Below are 22,910 nucleotides of genomic sequence, written 5' to 3'. Positions count from 1 at the left end.
CTTCTAGAATACATTACAGAATGGAAGAGGTCTTCTAGAATACATTACAGAATGGAAGAGGTGTTCTAGAATACATTATAGAACAGAAGAGGTGTTCTAGAATACATTATAGAACAGAAGAGGTGTTCTAGAATACATTATAGAACAGAAGAGGTGTTCTAGAATACATTATAGAACAGAAGAGGTGTTCTAGAATGCATTATAGAACAGAAGAGGTGTTCTAGAATTCATTACAGAACAGAAGAGGTGTTCTAGAATACATTATAGAACAGAAGAGGTGTTCTAGAATACATTATAGAACAGAAGAGGTGTTCTAGAATACATTATAGAACGGAAGAGTGTGTTCTAGAATGCATTATAGAACAGAAGAGGTGTTCTAGAATTCATTACAGAACAGAAGAGGTGTTCTAGGAATACATTATAGAACAGAAGAGGTGTTCTAGAATACATTATAGAACAGAAGAGGTGTTCTAGAATACATTATAGAACAGAAGAGGTATTCTAGAATACATTATAGAACAGAAGAGGTATTCTAGAATACATTATAGAACAGAAGAGGTATTCTAGAATACATTATAGAACAGAAGAGGTATTCTAGAATACATTATAGAACAGAAGAGGTATTCTAGAATACATTATAGAACAGAAGAGGTGTTCTAGAATACATTATAGAATGGAAGAGGTGTTCTAGAATACATTATAGAACAGAAGAGGTGTTCTAGTGTGGATATTGGGACATCTTTAGATCCAAACCCCACCCACCTTATAGGCCCTTCCCTGGCCTGGAGGATGGGGATTGGCTAGAATGGACTACTAGTTGTAAGTCGCTCTGGATAAGAGCGTCTGCTAAATGACTTAAATGTAAATGTTAAACGTTCTAGAATACATTACAGAATGGAAGAGGTGTTCTAGAATACATTATAGAACAGAAGAGGTATTCTAGAATACATTATAGAATGGAAGAGGTGTTCTAGAATACATTATAGAACAGAAGAGGTATTCTAGAATACATTATAGAATGGAAGAGGTGTTCTAGAATACATTATAGAACAGAAGAGGTATTCTAGAATACATTATAGAACAGAAGAGGTATTCTAGAATACATTATAGAATGGAAGAGGTGTTCTAGTGTGGATATTGGGACATCTTTAGATCCAAACCCCACCCACCCACCTTATAGGCCCTTCCCTGGCCTGGAGGATGGGGATTGGCTAGAATGGACTGCTCCCATCTGTCCCTCTCTCTCCTCCTGCTCACAGATTGGCTGGCCAGGGGAGTGGGTGGGCGGGGAGGGAGGAGGGTAGGAAGGAGGGGGATGGTGAGGTGGGGGGAGGGAGGGGAGAGGTGGTCTGGGGGAGGTGGGGAGGGGCGGGGGGAAGAGGTAGAGGTGAGGGAGGAGGGAGGTGGGGGAGAGATGAGAGGAGCGGGAGCGTGAGGAGGGGAGGTGTGTGTGCTGCGGGGGGTTCGGGAGGCGGGGGCAGTCACTGATCTGTTCCAGGAGAGAGGGCATGTCCCCTCGATCTTCTCCAGCACTGCCGCCATTTGCTTCTCGATCTGTTCGATCACGCTGTCCATCTGCCAATCAGCAGTACTACTACCATGACCTCTGACCCCAACACCTCCGTGCTCCAGTCCCCCATACATCCCTCCTCCACCCCCACTGCCGTACAGAGAGGAGCAGTAGGAACCCCCGTACCCCCCCAGCTCAACCTCCTGGCCGTATGCGGTGGTGTGTCGGCCTAGACGAGGGGAGCTTCCCAGGGCCCCTATGGTATAGCTGTAGCCCCCCTCGGACGGTTTGGGTTCCCCCCTGGACATGCTGAACTCTACACTGTGCCTGTCTGCCCTCTGGTCTCTACCAATGGGGCTTGAGTCACCTCTTGGCCCTATCCCAGGTCCTACTCCCGAACCTACCCCTATTCCAAATATCCCTGCCCCTGCCCCTGCTCCAAATGTCCCTACCCCTCCCATCTCCATCCCAGTTCCTACCCCCATGGACCCTACACCCACCCCAACCTCCAATCCAGCAGGCCTCTCAGCTACAGCCTCAGGGAGCTGGGTCTGACACCAGCTCCTATCATCCGTCTCCTGCTTCTTCTCCTCCACTGGAGCCTGCACTGTCGGCCTCCTGTCAGGGGGGGGCGCTGTGGTAGTAACAGGAGCTGTAGGAGTGGGAGAGGCAGCAACAGGAGCTGTAGGAGTGGGAGAGGCAGCAACAGGAGCTGTAGGAGTGGGAGAGGCAGCAACAGGAGCTGTAGGAGTGGTAGAGGCAGCAACAGGAGCTGTAGGAGTGGGAGAGGCAGCAACAGGAGCTGTAGGAGTGGTAGAGGCAGCAACAGGAGCTGTAGGAGTGGGAGAGGCAGCAACAGGAACTGTAGGAGTGGGAGAGGCAGCAACAGGAGCTGTAGGAGTGGTAGAGGCAGCAACAGGGACTGTAGGAGTGGTAGAGGCAGCAACAGGAACTGTAGGAGTGGTAGAGGCAGCAACAGGGACTGTAGGAGTGGTAGAGGCAGCAACAGGGACTGTAGGAGCAGCAGGGCCTAGTAGGCAGCAGCAGGGACTGTAGGAGCAGCAGGGCCTGTAGGCAGCAACAGGGACTGTAGGAGCAGCAGGGCCTGGGCCGGTGTTGTGGAGTTGGGCGGCCATCTTGCGCCGTTGGGTGGTTGGAGTCTCGGGAGCGACAGAGGGCGGATGCTTCTTTTCAGTGTTGTTAGGCAACGATGATACCGCTCTTTGGGTTCAGGGACGGAGGTTGGGGTGGGATCCTGGGGCTTGGTGATGTCAGGGGTTACGGTAGGAAGCGTTTTGGTCCCTGGGTTAGTTTTGGTTTTGCCCAATGCGGCAGCCATTTTGCCTGACGTCTTCTTCAAGGCTGGCTTCTCTGGCTCCCTCCCCTGGAGGTTTGGAACTGGCATTTGATTGGCTGGGGGGTTGAGAGCGCCTGTTCATTGGTGGCAGAAGGAGAGATCCCTACGGAAGGACTTAGAGGGATCCTCCCTCCTACACTCTCCTCTTCCCTCCCCCTCCTCCTCACCCCTAGTCCCCCGTTCATCTCCTCCTGCTCCGGGCTGGTTTCAAACCGTCACTTCTAGAGATATACTGCCTGGTGTCACCCCTCCTTCCCTTAGTCTCCCCACTCCTCCTCCCTGGACCTCTCCCTCCTCCTCCTCCCCCTGGACCTCTCTCCTCCTCCCCCTCCCCCTCCCCCTGACTCCTCCCTCCTCCCCCTGGACCTCTCCTCCTCCTCCTCCCCCCTGGACCTCTCCCTCCCCCTCCCCTGGACCTCCCTTCCTCCCCTCCCCTGGACCTCTCCTCCTCCTCCTCCCTCCCTGCCCCCTCCTGCCCCTGCCGCCTCGGCAGCAGCAGCTTCAGACGACGAAGACGCTGCATGAAGGTGGTGACTCTGATCGCTTTCTGTAAAGAAAAAGAGAGAGAGGGGGGGGACCGGGGATGGGGGGACCGGGGATGGGGGGGGTGACCGGGGGATGGGGAGGGAGGGTGTAATCAGACAATACATCAGTACTGTACCTTCATACATCTTTACAGCATGACTTATGGTATGTATAGTTTGGTCTTAGGGAGAATATATGGGAATATATAATGACAAATATTTAGCATTGAAGCCCTGAACTGGAAACAGGTTGACAGAGCCAGGCTGTGAAACAGGTTGACAGAGCCAGGCTGTGAAACAGGTTGACAGAGCCAGGCTGTGAAACAGGTTGACAGAGCCAGGCTGTGAAACAGGTTGACAGAGCCAGGCTGTGAAACAGGTTGTCACTTCTTGAGTTGGGATTGGGTTAGTGACTTCTATAACTAGACTTAACCACAGTATATATGGGTCAATGAACCAGGAACTATTTCAGAAGAATGAGACTTAACCACAGTATATATGGGTCAATGAACCAGGAACTATTTCAGAAGAATGAGACTTAACCACAGTATGTATGGGTCAATGAACCAGAAACTATTTCAGATGAATGAGACTTAACCACAGTATATATGGGTCAATGAACCAGGAACTATTTCAGAAGAATGAGACTTAACCACAGTATATATGGGTCAATGAACCAGGAACTACTTCAGAAGAATGAGACTTAACCACAGTATATATGGGTCAATGAACCAGGAACTATTTCAGAAGAATGAGACTGAACCACAGTATGTATGGGTCAATGAACCAGGAACTACTTCAGAGGAATGAGACTTAACCACAGTATGTATGGGTCAATGAACCAGGAACTACTTCAGAGGAATGAGACTTAACCACAGTATATATGGGTCAATGAACCAGGAACTACTTCAGAAGAATGAGACTTAACCACAGTATATATGGGTCAATGAACCAGGAACTATTTCAGAAGAATGAGACTTAACCACAGTATGTATGGGTCAATGAACCAGGAACTACTTCAGAAGAATGAGACTTAACCACAGTATGTATGGGTCAATGAACCAGGAACTACTTCAGAAGAATGAGACTTAACCACAGTATATATGGGTCAATGAACCAGAAACTACTTCAGAATAATGAGACTTAACCACAGTATGTATGGGTCAATGAACCAGGAACTATTTCAGAATAATGAGACTTAACCACAGTATGTATGGGTCAATGAACCAGGAACTACTTCAGAAGAATGAGACTTAACCACAGTATGTATGGGTCAATGAACCAGGAACTACTTCAGAAGAATGAGACTTAACCACAGTATATATGGGTCAATGAACCCAGAAACTATTTCAGAATAATGAGACTTAACCACAGTATGAAGAATATGGTATGTCAATGAACCAGGAACTACTTCAGAATAATGAGACTTAACCACAGTATGTATGGGTCAATGAACCAGAAACTATTTCAGAATAATGAGACTTAACCACAGTATGTATGGGTCAATGAACCAGGAACTACTTCAGAAGAATGAGACTTAACCACAGTATATATGGGTCAATGAACCAGGAACTACTTCAGAAGAATGAGACTTAACCACAGTATATATGGGTCAATGAACCAGGAACTATTGCAGAAGAATGAGACTTAACCACAGTATATATGGGTCAATGAACCAGGAACTACTTCAGAGGAATGAGACTGAAGTACAGTATGTTTAAATTTTTTTTATTTTTAAATTGAACCTTTATTTAACTAGTCAAGTTAGTTTTAAGAAGAAATTCATATTTACTGTGATGGCCTACACCAGCCAAACTCGGACGACGCTGGGCCAATTGTGCGCCGCCCTATATGATTCCCAATCACGGCGGTTTTGATACAGCCTGGATTCGAACCATGGTGTCTATAGTGACACCTCTAATAATTCTAATACTGAAATGCAGTGCCTTAGACCTCTGAGCCACTTCGGGAGCCAGCATATGTATGGGGTCAATGAACCAGGAACTACTTCAGAGGAATGAGATAGAGACAGGGCCCGGGCTGGATAGTCAATCACTGCATCTCAAAAAATCCACAGTGGCTTCCTTTCTTTTCCTTCATCTGTACTGATCTTAACAGAGCTGGACAGGGAAAGCAGACGTCCTTCATAACATTTGACCCTTTTGCTTTCACCTGACCCATGTATCCTAGGCCTAGATCAGTGCCGATGTAGGAAAGGAAGGAAGGAAAGGGAAGCAAGGAAATGAAGAACACTTGAGATGCACCCGAAGAAGAGGAGGAAATCGCAGATGGAACTCTTCTGGGATTGGCTGAGTGACAGTGGGCTGGATCGGAGTGGGAGGGGCTGAGGGAAGAGAGACTTTATCTCACCAATCAGACACGTTTCCTCTCTGTTTCTCTCTCACAGAAATACACTGATGGTGTTCATCTCCTTTGAGACTCCTAGTGGTGTCATCCCAAATGGAACCCTATTCCCTATATTGTGTTTATATGTTTGACCAGGGCCCTATGGACCAGGGGCGGGGGCGGGGGGTTGTCAATTTTTCAATAATGATGGCTGATGTCTAATATTAAATAAGTCTCAAGGTATTACTTGCCTGAGGTAGAGTACCTCATGATAAGCTGTAGACCACATTATCTACCAAGAGAGTTCTATATAGCAGTCTATTTACCACCACAAACCGATGCTGGTACTAAGACCCACTCAACCAGTTGTATAAGGCCATTAGCAAACAGGAAAATGCTCATCCAGAAGCAGCGCTCCTAGCTGCCGGGGACATTAATGCAACTTAAATCAGTTTTTTTCAGGTAACGATTGGAGGACAGAGGAGCCTCTTAAAGAAGAAGTTACAGGTCTGTGAGAGCCAGAAATCTTGCTTGTTTTGTAGGTGACCAAATACTTATTTTCCAACATAATTTGCAAATAAATTCATTAAAAATCCTACAATGTGAATTCAGTTTTTACCAAATTTCTACCAGCATGTCACATGTGCAACCAGAGAAAAAAAACTCAAGACCATCTATAGTCCACAAGCAGACACGTGTACAAAGCTCTCCCTCGCCCTCCATTTGGGCGAAATCTGACCATAATTTATCTCCTCCTGATTCCTGCTTACAAGCAAAACTGAAGCAGGAAGTACCAGTGACTGTCAATACGGAAGTGGTCAGGATGACGCAGATGCTACACTACAGGACTGTTTTGTTAGCAGACTGGAATATGTTCCGGTTCATCCAATGGCATTTGAGGAGTACCACCACCAGTCATCGTGTTAATCAATAAGTACATCAACAACATCATCCCCACATTGACCGCACGTACATTTCCCAACCAGAAGCCATGGGATTACAGGCAACATCCGCACCGAGCTAAAGGCTAGGAGTGGGACACTAATCCGGACACTTATAAGAAATCCCACTACGCCCTCAGAAGAACCATCAAAACAGGCAAAGCATCATACAGGACTAAGAATCCTACTCTGGACGCCTCAAGTCAGGCTTGAAAACTATTACAGACTAAAAAGGGAAACCCAGCTGTGAAATTCCCAGCTCCAGACCAGCTAAATGCCTTTATTGCTTGCTTCGAGGCAATCAACACTGAAGCATGCATGAGGAAACACTCAGCCGTTCTGGACAACTGTGTGATCACGCTTCGGTAGCCGATGTGAGCAAGACCTTTAAACAGGTCAACATTCACAAAGCCGCAGGGCCAGACGGACGACCAGGACGTGTACTCAAAGCATGCACGGACCAACTGGCAAGTGTCTTCACTGACCGGTTCAACCTCTCCCTGACCGAGTCTATAATACCTATATGTTTCAAGCAGACCACCATCCCTGTGCCCAAGAACGCGAAGGTAACCTGCCTAAATGATTACCGCCCCGTAGCACTCAAGTTGGTAGCCATGAAGTGCTTTGAAATGCTGGTCAATTCTCACATCAACAGCATCCTCCCAGACACCCTAGACCCACTCCAATTCACATACCGCCCCAACAGATCTACAGATGATGCAATCTCTATTTCACCCACACTGCCCTTTCACACCTGGACAGAAGGAACACCTATGTGAGAATGCTGTTTATTGACTACAGCTCAGCGTTCAACACCATAGTGCCCTCAAAGCTCTACACTAAGCTAATGACCCTGGGGACTAAACACCTCCCTCTGCAACTGGATCCTGGACTTCCTGACGGGCCGCCCCCAGGTGGTGAGGGTAGGTAACAACACATCTGCCATGCTGATCCTCAACACTGGGGCCCCTCAGGGGTGCGTGCTTAGTCCCTCCTGTACTCTCTGTTCACCCACAAATGTGTAGCCAAACACAACTCCAACACCATCATTAAGTTTGCTGAAGATAGAACAGTGGTAGGCCAGATCACCGACAACGATGAGACAGCCTATAGGGAGGAGGTCAGAGAACTGGCCGTGTGGTGCCAGAATTAAAACCTATGTGAGCAAGACAAAGGAGCTGATCGTGGACTACAGGAAAAGGATGGCCGAACTGGCCATTAACATCGACGGGGCTGTAGTGGAGCGGGTCGAGAGTTTCACGTTCCTTAGTGTCCACATCCCCAACAATCTATCATGGTCTTAACACACCAAGACAGTTGTGAAGAGGGCACGACAAAACCTTTTTCCCCCTCAGGAAACGGAAAAGATTTGTGATGGGTCCCCAGATCCTCAAAAATGTATACAGCTGCACCATCGAGAGCATCCTGACCGGTTACATCACCATGGCAACTGCTCGGCCTCCATCCATAAGACGCTACAGAGGGTAGTGCGCACGGCAAGCGGTACCGGAGCACCAAGTCTAGGTCCAAAAGGCTCTTTAACAGCTTCTACCCCCAAGCCATAAGACTGATGAACAATTAATCAAATGGCCACCCAGACTATTTACATTGACCCCCCTCCCCATTTGTTTTTACACTGCTGCTACTCACTGTTTATTATCTATGCATAGTCACAAACCCCACCTTGATGTACAAAATACCTCGACCCACCCTGCACCCCTGTATATAGCCTCCACATTGACTCGACAAACCTGTACCCTGCACATTGACTCTGTACCGTACCCCCTGTATATTGCCTCCACATTGACTCTGTACCGATACCCCTGTATATAGTCTCCACATTTCTGTACACTGTATAGCCTCCACATTGACTCTGTACACCTGTTGTATTGACAGCCCGTATTTCACTGTGAGGTCTACTACACCTGTTGTATTCAGCATTTCACTGTGAGGTCTACTACACCTGATGTATTCAGCATTTCACTGTAAGGTCTACTACACCTGATGTATTCAGCATTTCACTGTGAGGTCATTTCACTGTGAGGTCTACTACACCTGATGTATTCAGCATTTCACTGTAAGGTCTACTACACCTGATGTATTCAGCATTTCACTGTAAGGTCTACTACACCTGTTGTATCCAGCATTTCACTGTGAGGTCTACTACACCTGATGTATCCAGCATTTCACTGTAAGGTCTACTACACCTGATGTATTCAGCATTTCACTGTAAGGTCTACTACACCCGATGTATTCAGCATTTCACTGTGAGGTCTACTACACCTGATGTATTCAGCATTTCACTGTGAGGTCTACTACACCTGATGTATTCGGAGCGCGTGACTAATAAAGTTTGATTTGAATCAGGACGCTCTTATAGAACCTATTTCTTCAGGTCAAAAAATCTGAACAGTTATTAACTGGCCATGAGAAATGAGTGAACAAGAGAGAAAACTATTTCTGTTTGTGAGAGTCTTACTTTTCCCTTCTCTCTCCCTCTCTTCCTCTTTCCCTTTCGCTCTCTCTCTCTCTCCGTCTCTCTCTCCCTCCCTTTCTCTCTCTCTCTCCCTCCCCCTCCCTCTCTCTCTTTCTCTCTCCCGCTCTCTCTCTCTTCTGTCTGTCTCTCTCTGTCTCTCTCCCTCTCTCTCTGTCTCTGTCTGTCTGTCTGTCTGTCTGTCTCTCTCTGTCTCTCTGTCTCTGTCTCTGTCTCTGTCTCTGTCTGTCTGTCTGTCTGTCTGTCTGTCTGTCTGTCTGTCTGTCTGTCTGTCTGTCTGTCTCTCTCTCTGTCTGTCTGTCTCTCTGTCTGTCTCTCTGACTCATAGTCTGCACTGGGTCTGTCTGTCTGTCTGGGAACCACTGTCTGGGAGAGAAGAGGGTTGTCTGTCTGTTAATCACGCTGATACTGCATCACCATCTGTCATTAGTCTGTCTGTCTGAGGCTGTCTGTCTGTCTGTCTGTCTGTCTGTCTGTCTGTCTGTCTGTCTGTTGTAATGGAATAAATGGATCAAACACATGTTCATTCCATTACAGCCATTACCTGTTCCACCCACCAGTCTGTCTGTCTGTCAACAACTCTGTCTGTCTGTCTGTCTGTCTGTCTGTCTGTCTCTGTCTGTGGGAGAACTGTCTGTCTGTCTGTCTGTCTGTCTGTCTGTCTCAGAGTCTCTATTTATATCTTTCTCTCTCTCATCTCTCTCTCCCGCTCTCTCTGTCTCTCTCTCTCCCGCTCTCTCTGTCTCTCTCTCTCTCTCTCTTTCTGTCTGTCTCTGTCTCTGTCTCTCTCTCTCTCCCTCTCCAGACTCATAGTGAGCACAGTACCTTCAGCTCCTGGGAACCACATGCAGGGGAGAGAAGAGGGTTAGGGAGGTTAATCACGCTGATACTGCATCACCATCATCATTAGAAACAACCAGAGGAGGCTGGTGGGCTGAGATATCGGTGGGCGGGATCATTGTAATGGAATAAATGGATCAAACACATGTTCATTCCATTACAATGAGCAATTTCCTCCTGTACAGGTAGTTCCACCCACCAGCCTCCTCTGGAAGCAACAACTAAATCGTCGTCGTCATAATCATGATAATTGTCATCATCACCATTATCTCCACAATCATCATTTTAATCCATTATGGGAACGTATGTGGTTTATAGAACACAGGGTTTAACAACAGAGGACATATTTATATCATTTCACTGCTGTATCCTGTGACGAATAAATGTTGACATTTTTGGAGTAAAAATAAAACATGTACGAGTGGGAGGAGGATTCTCACCCTCCATTTGGCCTTTGCGAAGTTCTTCTCAAACTGGGCACACACTCCCTCCTTCAGGTTCTTCTCCGACGCCCCGTTACCAGCAATCCTGACAGACAGAAACATAAGCAAAATGAATGACAGAGATTCAATGGGCACAGAGGAGTTTGTTGTGTGTGTGTGTGTGTGTGTGTGTGTGTGTGTGTGTGTGTGTGTGTGTGTGTGTGTGTGTGTGTGTACCAGTGTGTGTGTGTGTATGTGTGTGTGTGTGTGCTCACCACTCGTGTAAGAGAGCATCTGCAGCTGTGATTCTCAGCATCTGGTCCACCTCCATCAGCCTACACACTAACTCCTTAGCTGAGAGGGGGCAGAGACCAGGAGAGAAGGGAGAGAGGAAGAGGGAGGGAGGGAGGAGAGGAGATGGGAAGAGGAGAGGGAGATAAAAGAGAGAGGGAGAGAGAGTCAGAGACGGAAAGGGAGAGAGAAGAGAAGAGAAATGGAGAGAGATGGAGAGACGAGAGGGTGAGAGAGAGAAGGGGGGGAGAGACAAGAGATGAAGAGAAATGCAGCGAGAAGAGAGGGGGAGTGAAAGAGAGAGAGAGAGAGAGAGAGAGAGAAGAGAGGTGGGACGAGAGAGAAGGGGGAAGAGAAGATAGGGAGAGAGAGAAGAGAGAGGGAGACAGAAGAGAGGGGGAGAGAGAAGAGAGGGGGAGAGAGAAGAGAAGATAGGGAGAGAGAGAAGAGAGAGGGAGACAGAAGAGAGGGGGAGAGAGAAGAGAAGGAGAGGGGGAGAGAGAAGAGAGAGGGAGACAGAAGAGAGGGGGAGAGAGAAAAGAGAGAGAGAGGAGAGAGAGAAGAGAGAGGGAGACAGAAGAGAAGGGGAGAGAGAAGAGAAGGAGAGGGGGAGAGAGAAGAGAGGGGGAGAGAGAAAAGAGAGAGAGAGAGAGAAGAGAGGGAGAGAGAAGAGAGAAGAGAGAGAGAAAGAAGAGAGAGGGGGAAAGAAGAGAGGGGTAGAGAAGAGAAAAGGAGAGAAGATAGGGAGAGAGAAGAGAGAGCAAGAGAGATGCAAAGACATTATGTTAATGTGTACCTGCAGTAGAGCATTACCCCGCTCTTGTGGCTGACTGTCTCTAGTGGCCATCTCTAGTGGCTGTCTCTAGTGGCTGTCTCTAGTGGCTGTCTCTAGTGGCATGCCGTCTCTAGTGGCCGGCTGTCTCTAGTGGCTGTCTCTAGTGGCTGTCTATAGTGGCATGCTGTCTCTAGTGGCTGTCTCTAGTGGCATGCTGTCTCCAGTGGCTGTCTCTAGTGGCATGCTGTCTCTAGTTGCATGCTGTCTCTAGTGGCTGTCTCTAGTGGCTGTCTGTAGTGGCAAACAGTCACTAGTGGCATGCTGTCTCTAGTGGCCGTCTCTAGTGGCCGGTTGTCTCTAGTGGCTGTCTCTAGGGGCTGGCAGTCTCTCGTGGCTGTCTCTAGTGGCATGCTGTCTCTAGTGGCTGTCTCTAGTGGCATGCTGTCTCTAATGGCCGGCTGTCTCTAGTGGCTGTCTCTAGTGGTATGCTGTCTCTAGTGGTATGCTGTCTCTAGTGGCCATCTCTAGTGGCATTCTGTCTCTAGTGGCCATTTCTAGTGGTATGCTGTCTCTAGTGGCTGTCTGTCTCTAGTGGCATGCTGTCTCTAGTGGCCATCTCTATTGGCTGTCTCTAGTGGCATGCTGTCTCTTGTGGTCGGCTGTCTCTAGTGGTATACTGTCTCTAGTCGCATGCTGTCTCTAGTGGCAGGCAGTCTCTAGTGGTATGCTGTCTCTAGTGGTATGCTGTCTCTAGTGGTATGCTGTCTCTAGTGACAGGCTGTCTCGAGTGATATGCTGTCTCTAGTGGCTGTCTCTAGTGGCTGGCTGTCTCTAGTGGCTGTCTCTAGTGGCATGCTGTCTCTAGTGGCGGCTGTCTCTAGTGGCTGTCTCTAGTGGCTGTCTCTAGTGGTATGCTGTCTCTAGTGGTATGCTGCCTCTAGTGGCCATCTCTAGTGGCATTCTGTCTCTAGTGGCCATCTCTAGTGTTATGCTGTCTCTAGTGGCCGTCTCTAGTGGTATGCTGTCTCTAGTGGCCGTCTCTAGTGGCTGTCTCTAGTGGCATGCTGTCTCTAGTGGCTGTCTCTAGTGGCCGTCTCTAGTGGTATGCTGTCTCTAGTGGCCATCTCTAGTGGTATGCTGTCTCTAGTGGCCATCTCTAGTGGCATTCTGTCTCTAGTGGCCATCTCTAGTGGCATGCTGTCTCTAGTGGCCGTCTCTAGTGGTATGCTGTCTCTAGTGGCCGTCTCTAGTGGTTGTCTCTAGTGGCTGTCTCTAGTGGCCGTCTCTAGTGGCATGCTGTCTCTAATGGCCGGCTGTCTCTAGTGGTATGCTGTCTCTAGTGGTATGCTGTCTCTAGTGGCCATCTCTAGTGGCATTCTGTCTCTAGTGGCCATTTCTAGTGGTATGCTGTCTCTAGTGGCTGTCTGTCTCTAGTGGCATGCTGTCTCTAGTGGCCATCTCTAGTGGCATGCTGTCTCTAGTGGCATGCTGTCTCTAGTGGTAGGCTGTCTCTAGTGGTATGCTGTCTCTAGTGGCATGCTGTCTCTAGTGGCAGGCAGTCTCTAGTGGTATGCTGTCTCTAGTGGTATGCTGTCTCTAGTGGTATGCTGTCTCTAGTGATATGCTGTCTCGAGTGATATGCTGTCTCTAGTGGTATGCTGTCTCTAGTGGCATGCTGTCTCTAGTGGCATGCTGTCTCTAGTGGCAGGCAGTCTCTAGTGGCAGGCAGTCTCTAGTGGTATGCTGTCTCTAGTGGAATGCTGTCTCTAGTGGCCGGCTGTCTCTAGTGGCCGTCTCTTGTGGCCGTCTCTAGTGGTATGCTGTCTCTAGTGGTATGCTGTCTCTAGTGGCATGCTGTCTCTAGTGGCATGCTGTCTCTAGTGGCAGGCAGTCTCTAGTGGTATGCTGTCTCTAGTGGCATGCTGTCTCTAGTGGCTGTCTGTCTCTAGTGGCAGGCAGTCTCTAGTGGTATGCAGTCTCTAGTGGCATGCTGTCTCTAGTGGCATGCTGTCTCTAGTGGCATGCTGTCTCTAGTGGCATGCTGTCTCTAGTGGCATGCTGTCTCTCGTGGCATACTGTCTCTAGTCGCCGTCTCTAGTGGCTGGCTCATGTGGCTTGCTGTCTCTAGGTACATACCACAGTCAGTCATAAGTACTTTGATGTTGTGTTGTCATTGTGTTGTCGTTGTGTTGTTGTGTTGTCGTTGTGTTGTCGTTGTGTTGTTGTGTTGTCGTTGTGTTGTCGTTGTGTTGTTGTTGTGTTGTTGTTGTGTTGTCGTTGTGTTGTTGTGTTGTCGTTGTGTGTTGTCATTGTGTTGTCGTTGTGTTGTTGTTGTGTTGTCGTTGTGTTGTCGTTGTGTTGTCGTTGTGTTGTCGTTGTGTCGTTGTGTTGTCGTTGTGTTGTCGTTGTGTTGTCGTTGTGTTGTCGTTGTGTCGTTGTGTTGTCGTTGTGTTGTTGTTGTGTTGTCGTTGTGTTGTCGTTGTGTTGTCGTTGTGTTGTTGTTGTGTTGTCGTTGTGTTGTCGTTGTGTTGTCGTTGTGTCGTTGTGTTGTCGTTGTGTTGTTGTTGTGTTGTTGTTGTGTTGTCGTTGTGTTGTCGTTGTGTCGTTGTGTTGTCGTTGTGTTGTGTTGTCGTTGTGTTGTCGTTGTGTTGTCGTTGTGTTGTCGTTGTCGTTGTGTTGTCGTTGTGTCGTTGTGTTGTCGTTGTCGTTGTGTTGTGTTGTCGTTGTGTTGTGTTGTCGTTGTGTTGTCGTTGTCGTTGTGTTGTGTTGTCGTTGTGTTGTCGTTGTGTTGTGTTGTCGTTGTGTTGTTGTTGTGTTGTCGTTGTGTTGTCGTTGTGTTGTTGTTGTGTTGTTGTTGTGTACCTGGAACAGAGATGTCGTCCCAGTAAGTAGCGTCAGTCAGTCGTTGTGTTGTCGTTGTGTTGTCGTTGTGTTGTCGTTGTGTTGTTGTGTTGTCGTTGTGTTGTGTTGTCGTTGTGTTGTCGTTGTGTTGTCGTTGTGTTGTTGTTGTGTTGTTGTGTTGTTGTTGTGTTGTTGTTGTTGTGTTGTCGTTGTGTTGTTGTCGTTGTGTTGTCGTTGTGTTGTTGTTGTGTTGTTGTTGTGTACCTGGAACGGAGATGTTGTCCCAGTAAGGAGCGTCAGTCAGTCGTTGTGTTGTCGTTGTGTTGTTGTTGTTGTTGTTGTTGTGTGTGTTGTCGTTGTGTTGTGTTGTCGTTGTGTTGTCGTTGTGTTGTCGTTGTGTTGTTGTTGTTGTTGTTGTTGTTGTGTTGTTGTTGTGTTGTTGTTGTTGTGTTGTCGTTGTGTTGTTGTCGTTGTGTTGTCGTTGTGTTGTTGTTGTTGTTGTTGTTGTCGTTGTGTACCTGGAACGGAGATGTCGTCCCAGTAAGGAGTGTCAAACTCAAACTCCCCGGCTACGATACGACAGAAGATGATCCGGTTGTGAAGGTCTGTGTTCTCTTCTTCTGTCTCGTCGTAGAACGGAGGATTCCCGACAGACTAAAATAAAAAGACTCTTTCACCCAGAGACTTACAGAGAGAAAGCTTGTAGTTTAATGTCCGCAGAACCAGATCTCAACCCCCTAGAGGTCATCGACGTTTGCCGATTTATTAATACAGCAATACATTTGATTGTATTCAAACCTGCTGCCCGGACAGATGTTATTGATGAGATATTTAGAAACTGTTGGCAAGGCATGAATTAACAGTATGTACACTAACAGTATGTACATGCTATAACCCCTCTATGAACACTAACAGTATGTACATGCTATAACCCCTCTATGAACACTAACAGTATGTACATGCTATAACCCCTCTATGAACACTAACAGTATGTACATGCTATAACCCTCTATGAACACTAACAGTATGTACATGCTATAACCCCTCTATGAACACTAACAGTATGTACATGCTATAACCCCTCTATGAACACTAACAGTATGTACATGCTATAACCCCTCTATGAACACTAACAGTATGTACATGCTATAACCCCTCTATGAACACTAACAGTATGTACATGCTATAACCCTCTATGAACACTAACAGTATGTACATGCTATAACCCCTCTATGAACACTAACAGTATGTACATGCTATAACCCCTCTATGAACACTAACAGTATGTACATGCTATAACCCCTCTATGAACACTAACAGTATGTACATGCTATAACCCCTCTATGAACACTAACAGTATGTACATGCTATAACCCTCTATGAACACTAACAGTATGTACATGCTATAACCCCTCTATGAACACTAACAGTATGTACATGCTATAACCCCTCTATGAACACTAACAGTATGTACATGCTATAACCCTCTATGAACACTAACAGTATGTACATGCCATAACCCCTCTATGAACACTAACAGTATGTACATGCTATAACCCCTCTATGAACACTAACAGTATGTACATGCTATAACCCTCTATGAACACTAACAGTATGTACATGCTACAACCCCTCTATGAACACTAACAGTATGTACAATCTATAAACCCTCTATGAAAACTAACAGTATGTACATGCTATAACCCCTCTATGAACACTAACAGTATGTACATGCTATAACCCCTCTATGAACACTAACAGTATGTACATGCTATAACCCCTCTATGAACACTCTCAGTATGTACATACTATAACTTTTACATTAACACTCACAGTGTGAAGACTACATGCTATAACTCCTCTATGAACACTCACAGTATGTACATGCTATAACCCCTCTATGAACACTCACAGTATGTACATGCTATAACCCCTCTATGAACACTCTCAGTATGTACATACTATAACTCCTAAATGAACACTCACAGTATGAAGACTACATGCCATAACTCCTCTATGAACACTCACAGTATGTACATGCTATAACCCCTCTATGAACACTAACAGTATGTACATGCTATAACCCCTCTATGAACACTCTCAGTATGTACATAGTATAACTCCTAAATGAACACTCACAGTATGAAGACTACATGCCATAACTCCTCTATGAACACTCACAGTATGTACATGCTATAACCCCTCTATGAACACTAACAGTATGTACATGCTATAACCCTCTATGAACACTCTCAGTATGCACATACTATAACTCCTCTATGAACACTCACAGTATGTACATGCTATAACTCCTCTATGAACACTCACAGTATGTACATACTATAACTTTTACATTAACACTCACAGTGTGAAGACTACATGCTATAACTCCTCTATGAACACTCACAGTATGTACATGCTTTAACCCCTCTATGAACACTAACAGTATGTACATGCTATAACCCCTCTATGAACACTAACAGTATGTACATGCTATAACCCCTCTATGAACACTCTCAGTATGTACATAGTATAACTCCTAAATGAACACTCACAGTATGAAGACTACATGCCATAACTCCTCTATGAACACTCACAGTATGTACGTGCTATAACCCCTCTATGAACACTCACAGTATGTACATGCTATAACCCCTCTATGAACACTCACAGTATGTACATGCTATAACCCCTCTATGAACACTCTCAGTATGCACATACTATAACTCCTAAATGAACACTCACAGTGTGAAGACTACATGCTATAACTCCTCTATGAACACTCACAGTATGTACATGCTATAACTCCTCTATGAACACTCACAGTATGTACATGCTATAACTCCTCTATGAACACTCACAGTGTGAAGACTACATGCTATAACTCCTCTATGAACACTCACAGTATGTACATGCTATAACCCCTCTATGAACACTCACAGTATGTACATGCTATAACCCCTCTATGAACACTCACAGTATGTACATGCTATAACCCCTCTATGAACACTCACAGTATGTACATGCTATAACTCCTCTATGAACACTCACAGTATGTACATGATGACCCCTACTGCCCAACAGTCCACTGGTCGACCGTACCGATGTCTGGCCACAACCTCAGGAGCTGAGAGAGAGAGAGAGACAGAGAGAGAGAGAGAGAGAGAGAGAGAGAGAGAGAGAGAGAGAGAGAGAGAGAGAGAGAGAGAGAGAGAGAGAGAGAGAGAGAGAGAGAGAGAGAGAGAGAGAAAGTTAAGGGGTGATCGAGAGGGCAGGGGGAACGGAGAGAGAGGGCAGGGGGAACGGAGAGAGAGGGCAGGGGGAACGGAGAGAGAGGGCAGGGGGAACGGAGAGAGAGGGCAGGGGGAACGGAGAGAGAGGGCAGGGGGAACGGAGAGAGAGGGCAGGGGGAACGGAGAGAGAGGGCAGGGGGAACGGAGAGAGAGGGAGGGGGAACGGAGAGAGAGGGCAGGGGGAACAGAGAGAGAGGGCAGGGGAACAGAGAGAGAGGGCAGGGGGAACAGAGAGAGAGGGCAGGGGAACCGAGAGAGAGGGCAGGGGGAACCGAGAGAGAGGGCAGGGGGAACCGAGAGAGAGGGCAGGGGAACCGAGAGAGAGGGCAGGGGGAACCGAGAGAGAGGGCAGGGGGAACCGAGAGAGAGGGCAGGGGAACGGAGAGAGAGGGCAGGGGGAACGGAGAGAGAGGGCAGGGGGAACGGAGAGAGAGGGCAGGGGGAACGGAGAGAGAGGGCAGGGGGAACGGAGAGAGGGCAGGGCAGGGGGAACAGAGAGAGAGGGCAGGGGGAACGGAGAGAGAGGGCAGGGGGAACGGAGAGAGAGGGCAGGGGGAACGGAGAGGTGACAACAAACTGGCTTCATTAATCATCAGATTAATCAGTCTGTATCTTCCTTCAGCATTCTCCTCTTTCAATCCCTTCATCTCTCATTCTCTCCCTCTTCTCATTACCTCGCTGTCCCCTCTCCTCTCTTTCTCCATCCCCTCGTCTCTCATTGCTCTGCCGTGCCTCACCCTCTCCTCTCTTTCTCCATCCCCTCGTCTCTCATTGCTCTGCCGTGCCTCACCCTCTCCTCTCTTTCTCCATCCCCTCGTCTCTCATTGCTCTGCCCTCACCCTCCCTCTCTTTCTCCATCCCCTCGTCTCTCATTGCTCTGCCGTGCCTCACCCTCTCCCTCCTTTCTCCATCCCCTCGTCTCTCATTGCTCTGCCGTGCCTCACCCTCTCCCTCTCTTTCTCCATCCCCTCGTCTCTCATTGCTCTGCCGTGCCTCACCCTCTCCTCTCTTTCTCCATCCCTCGTCTCTCATTGCTCTGCCGTGCCTCACCCTCTCCTCTCTTTCTCCATCCCCTCGTCTCTCATTGCTCTGCCGTGCCTCACCCTCTCCTCTCTTTCTCCATCCCCTCGTCTCTCATTGCTCTGCCGTGCCTCACCCTCTCCTCTCTTTCTCCATCCCCTCGTCTCTCATTGCTCTGCCGTGCCTCACCCTCTCCTCTCTTTCTCCATCCCCTCGTCTCTCATTGCTCTGCCGTGCCTCACCCTCTCCTCTCTTTCTCCATCCCCTCGTCTCTCATTGCTCTGCCGTGCCTCACCCTCTCCTCTCTTTCTCCATCCCCTCGTCTCTCATTGCTCTGCCGTGCCTCACCCTCTCCTCTCTTTCTCCATCCCCTCGTCTCTCATTGCTCTGCCGTGCCTCACCCTCTCCTCTCTTTCTCCATCCCCTCGTCTCTCATTGCTCTGCCGTGCCTCACCCTCTCCTCTCTTTCTCCATCCCCTCGTCTCTCATTGCTCTGCCGTGCCTCACCCTCTCCTCTCTTTCTCCATCCCCTCGTCTCTCATTGCTCTGCCGTGCCTCACCCTCTCCTCTCTTTCTCCATCCCCTCGTCTCTCATTGCTCTGCCGTGCCTCACCCTCTCCTCTCTTTCTCCATCCCCTCGTCTCTCATTGCTCTGCCGTGCCTCACCCTCTCCTCTGTCTTTCCTATCTTTTATTTCACCAATCCCTTAATGGAGTTCATGTATTTCTCTCTCTCCTTATTTATCTATCTCTGGTGTGAATGACTGAGCTGCCCTTTACTGTAAATAAAGGACTGGAGGAGGATATGGAGGAGGAAGAGAGGGATGAGGAGGAGAGGAGAGAGGGGTGGAGAGCAGAGAGGGGGAGAGCAGAGAGGGGTGGAGAGCAGAGAGGTGGAGAGCAGAGAGAGGGGAGAGCAGAGAGGTGGAGAGCAGAGAGGGGGGGAGAGCAGAGAGGGGGAGAGCAGAGAGGGATGAGGGGAGGAGAGGAGGAAGAGAGCAGAGAGAAGGGGAGAGCAGAGAGGGGAGAGCAGAGAGGTGGAGGCAGAGAGAGGGGAGAGCAGAGAGGGGTGGAGAGCAGAGAGGGGGAGAGCAGAGAGGGGTGGAGAGCAGAGAGGTGGAGAGCAGAGAGAGGGGGAGAGCAGAGAGGAGAGGGGGAGAGCAGAGAGGGGTGGAGAGCAGAGAGGGGGAGAGCAGAGAGGGGTGGAGAGCAGAGAGGGGAGAGCAGAGAGGGGGAGAGCAGAGAGGGGTGGAGAGCAGAGAGGGGGAGAGCAGAGAGAGGGGGAGAGCAGAGAGGGGTGGAGAGCAGAGAGGGGGAGAGCAGAGAGGGGGTGGAGAGCAGAGAGGGGGAGAGCAGAGAGGTGGAGAGCAGAGAGGGGGGAGAGCAGAGAGGTGGAGAGCAGAGAGGGGGAGAGCAGAGAGGGGGAGAGCAGAGAGAGGTGGAGAGCAGAGAGAGGGGAGAGCAGAGAGGGGGGAGAGCAGAGAGGGGTGGAGAGCAGAGAGGGGGAGAGCAGAGAGGGGGGAGAGCAGAGAGGGGAGGAGAGCAGAGAGGGGGAGAGCAGAGAGGTGGAGAGCAGAGAGGGGGAGAGCAGAGAGTGGAGAGCAGAGAGAGGGGAGAGCAGAGAGGGTGGAGAGCAGAGAGGGGGAGAGCAGAGAGGGGTGGAGAGCAGAGAGGGGGAGAGCAGAGAGAGGGGGAGAGCAGAGAGGGGGAGAGCAGAGAGGGGAGAGCAGAGAGGGGTGGAGAGCAGAGAGGGGGAGAGCAGAGAGGTGGAGAGCAGAGAGAGGGGGAGAGCAGAGAGGGGTGGAGAGCAGAGAGGGTGGAGAGCAGAGAGGTGGAGAGCAGAGAGGGGTGGAGAGCAGAGAGGTGGAGAGCAGAGAGGTGGAGAGCAGAGAGGGGTGGAGAGCAGAGAGGTGGAGAGCAGAGAGGTGGAGAGCGGAGAGGGGGAGAGCGGAGAGGGGGAGAGCGGAGAGGGGGAGAGAGGAGAGGGGGAGAGCGGAGAGGGGGAGAGAGGAGAGGGGGAGAGCAGAGAGGGGGAGAGAGGAGAGGGGGAGAGCGTAGAGGGGGAGAGAGGAGAGGTGGAGAGCAGAGAGGTGGAGAGCAGAGAGGGGGAGAGCAGAGAGAGGCGGAGAGAGGAGAGGGGGAGAGCAGAGAGGGGGAGAGCAGAGAGAGGTGGAGAGAGGAGAGGGGGAGAGCGGAGAGGGGGAGAGCAGAGAGGTGGAGAGCGGAGAGAGGTGGCGAGCAGAGAGGGGGAGAGGAGAGAGAGGCGGAGGGGGAGAGGAGAGGGGGAGAGCAGAGAGGGGGAGAGCAGAGAGAGGTGGAGAGAGGAGAGGGGGAGAGCGGAGAGGGGGAGAGCAGAGAGGGTGGCGAGCAGAGAGGGGGAGAGGAGAGAGGAGGAGAGCAGAGAGGGGGAGAGCAGAGAGCAGAGAGGGGGAGAGCAGAGAGGGGGAGAGCAGAGAGGGGGAGAGCAGAGAGGTGGAGAGCAGAGAGAGGGGGAGAGCAGAGAAGGGGAGAGCAGAGAGGGGGAGAGCAGAGAGGTGGAGAGCAGAGAGGTGGAGAGCAGAGTGGGGGAGAGCAGAGAGGGTGAGAGCAGATAGGGGGAGAGCAGAGAGGGTGAGAGCAGATAGGGGGAGAGCAGATAGCAGAGAGGTGGAGAGCAGAGAGGTGGAGAGCAGAGAGCAGAGAGGTGGAGAGCAGAGAGGGGAGAGCAGAGAGGGGGAGAGCAGAGAGGGGGAGAGCAGAGAGGGGGAGAGGTGGAGAGCAGAGAGAGTTGGAGAGCAGAGAGGGGGAGAGCAGAGAGGGGGAGAGCAGAGAGGGGGAGAGCAGAGAGCAGAGAAGGGGAGAGCAGAGAGGGGGAGAGGTGGAGAGCAGAGAGAGTTGGAGAGCAGAGAGAGTTGGAGAGCAGAGAGGGGGAGAGCAGAGAGGTGGAGAGCAGAGGTGGAGAGCAGAGAGGTGGAGAGCAGAGAGGTGGAGAGCAGAGAGGTGGAGAGCAGAGAGGTGGAGAGCAGAGAGGTGGAGAGCAGAGAGAGGGGGAGAGCAAAGAGGTGGAGAGCAGAGAGAGGTGGAGAGCAGAGAGAGGTGGAGAGCAGAGAGGGGGAGAGCAGAGAGGTGGAGAGCAGAGAGAGGTGGAGAGCAGAGAGGGGTGGAGAGCAGAGAGGTGGAGAGCAGAGAGAGGTGGAGAGCAGAGAGGTACTCTACCCAGGTACTCCGGTGTTCCACAGGGTTCTGTGATGGAACCGTTCTCAAACTTGGACAGGTAGAAATCTCGCAGAACCACTTTGTTGTGATTATTCTCTGTGTAGTACATCAGGTTCTCCAACTGTAGAACCACAAAACACACACACACTCACTCATAAACCTGAAGCACACTCATTCATAAACATGAAGCACACACACACACACTCAGAAACCTGGAAGCACACACACTCAGAAACCTGAAGCACACACACACACACACACACACACACACACACACACACACACACACACACACACACACACACACACACACACACACACACACACACACACACACACATTTACCTTGAGGTTCCTGTGTTCCACATGTTGAGTGAGTGTAGATAGGACACAGCCTCTAGAACCTGTTTGATCACGTTGGAGGCATCTCTCTCTGTGTAATTCCCTGGTCCAGAATCCAGTCAAACACATCACCGCCTGTAGCCCTGCAACACACGCACACGCACACACACACACACACACACACACACACACACACACACACACACACACACACACACACACACACACACACACACACCTGGTTATTAAAGTCAATAAGTCCAACGACTCGTCTATCTTACCCCTAGTCTCTCTCATCGTTACCCCTGGTCTCTCATCATTACCCCTGGTCTCTCTCATCGTTACCCCTGGTCCAACAGCTCCCTGGTCTCTCTCATCATTACCCCTGGTCTCTCTCATCGTTACCCCTGGTCTCTCTCATCATTACCCCTGGTCTCTCTCATCGTTACCCCTGGTCTCTCTCATCGTTACCCCTGGTCTCTCTCATCATTATCCCTGGTCTCTCTCATCATTATCCCTGGTCTCTCTCATCATTACCCCTGGTCTCTCTCATCGTTACCCCTGGTCCAACTGCTCCCTGGTCTCTCTCATCATTACCCCTGGTCTCTCTCATCGTTACCCTGGTCTCTCTCATCATTACCCCTGGTCTCTCTCATCGCTACCCCTGGTCTCTCTCATCGTTACCCCTGGTCTCTCTCATCGTTACCCCTGGTCTCTCTC

The 22,910-nt window shown here is 49.5% G+C and overlaps 1 pseudogene; it reads right to left on the bottom strand.

Moving 5' to 3' along the window:
* Positions 1–1,174: 1,174 nt before the first annotated feature.
* Positions 1,175–22,333, bottom strand: LOC127917322 (caM kinase-like vesicle-associated protein; annotated as a pseudogene).
* Positions 22,334–22,910: the final 577 nt, after the last annotated feature.

The sequence above is a fragment of the Oncorhynchus keta genome, unplaced genomic scaffold (genome assembly GCF_023373465.1).
Source record: "Oncorhynchus keta strain PuntledgeMale-10-30-2019 unplaced genomic scaffold, Oket_V2 Un_contig_11288_pilon_pilon, whole genome shotgun sequence".
NCBI lineage: Eukaryota > Metazoa > Chordata > Actinopteri > Salmoniformes > Salmonidae > Oncorhynchus > Oncorhynchus keta.
This window is presented reverse-complemented; position numbering and strand designations above follow the sequence as displayed.